The 1697-nt window shown below is 36.1% G+C and overlaps 1 protein-coding gene across 1 annotated transcript in view; it reads right to left on the bottom strand.

Annotated features, from left to right (window-relative positions):
• The window catches only part of TRPV4 (transient receptor potential cation channel subfamily V member 4), a 41141-nt gene extending 40291 nt beyond the window's left edge, over positions 1-850 (bottom strand). Inside the window, exon 1 of the mRNA XM_067473605.1 lies at positions 729-850. The gene's annotated coding sequence lies outside the window, so the exon portion shown is untranslated. The remainder of the gene's footprint in view (positions 1-728) is intronic.
• Between the last annotated feature and the right edge of the window lie 847 nt (positions 851-1697).

Below are 1697 nucleotides of genomic sequence, written 5' to 3'. Positions count from 1 at the left end.
AACAATATATAATGTAGTAATAATATAGTAATAGTAATATATAATAGTAATAATATAATAAATAATATAACACAATAAAACAAGATAAATTATATATATATATAAACTATTATTTTTTTCCTTATTATTTTTTACATATAGAAAGAGTCAGAAGAGGAGACAGTTGGTGAAAAGGTGAAATGGATGAGAAAAAGAAGAGAAAATGAAGAGAAAGCAGCTTTCCTTCCTTTCTTACCTTCTTCTACTTCTCTCTTCTCCTGCTGGAAGCCACGCCCCTTTCTCATGGCCACGCCCCTTCCTTGTGTTTCCATTTATGTTATTATTTCTATTTAATGTTGTGATTATTTATACTTCTTTTCTTTATTATTTTTTACTTGTTACTTCTCATTCTTTTTATTATTTATTTTTATTTTATTTATTTTCATTTTATTTCATTATTTATTTTTATTTATGAAATAAATAATAAAAAATAATAATAAGTAAAAAGTAAAAATAATAAAGAAAATAAGTAATAATAATAATACTTTATTTATGTTCCGCCCTATCTTTCCAAACATAAAAGGCAAACATTCAATGTCTGAATACAACAATGATATAATAATAATAATAATAATAATAAACTTTATTTATATCCCGCTCTAGCTCCCTGAAAGAACTAAGAACTAAGAACTAATAACAATATTTAACAACCCAACGTACAAACATGAATTATGACTTAAAGTACTAACCTTAACTAAAAAACACAGCCTGTTATAGCAGACATAAGACATCAAACACTGAACAGAAACAACGATTCCCCAGTTCCTTGGGGCAAATAGATTGATCATTGCTCAAGATACCTATTGAGCTGGTGGGGCGAGCAGGAAATGAGAAAAACAAGTAAAAATTAACGCGATACTTTTTGCAAAAATTGCGAAACCCGGGAAAATACCTGTTCTCTCCTTGGCGACAACCTTTGACCTTCTTCTCTTTCTTTGATGGCTTTGCAAAGTTAGCAAAAGTTAATTCCCTTGGAATGCAGTGCAATGCAATGCAAGAGTCGCAGGATGGCTTTATTTAGTCTGGTGATTTACTATTGCAAGAGGATTTTTTAAAAACATGTAAAATCTATCTATAATATAATATAATATAATAGCCGTCCCCTGCCATGCGTTGCTGTGGCCCAGTCTGGGGATCTGGAAAATAAAGTAATGAGAAAGTGTTGGTTTCTAATATAAGTAATTTCTTTATGCTTGTTGGTAAAGGAGTTTTTTCCAGAGGGTTTAAAAGAGGCGGTGGTCTCTCCCCTGCTGAAGAAACCAGACTTAGATCCTTCGGTTCCCTCCAGTTACCACCCAGTTTTGAATCTCTCGTTCCTGGGCAAGGTGATTGAGAGGGCAGCAGCGGAGCAGTTGCAGCAATTCCTAGACGACACAGCCGGACTAGATCCCTTCCAGTCCGGCTTCCATGCGGGGCATGGGACAGAGGCTGTGCTGGTCTCCATCACGGATCACCTCCGATGCCAGCTTGACCAGGGCGGGATGATGACCTCGAGAGCAGCGGAGGCCCCCACCTTCAAGTTGGTTTGAACTGCAGCAGAGAGTTCCGCAGTTCCTGGAAGCCACAATTGGGACAAACTGATGAAATGTGCCCCAACCGACAGCTCAAACTAGGACTGCATTCAGCCTCTATAACTTTCCCCAAGCCCTGACTTTGTA

Source organism: Anolis sagrei, chromosome X (assembly GCF_037176765.1).
Source record: "Anolis sagrei isolate rAnoSag1 chromosome X, rAnoSag1.mat, whole genome shotgun sequence".
Lineage (NCBI taxonomy): Eukaryota > Metazoa > Chordata > Lepidosauria > Squamata > Dactyloidae > Anolis > Anolis sagrei.
The sequence above is the reverse complement of the archived record's forward strand: the minus strand, read 5'-3'. Positions and strand labels throughout refer to the sequence as shown.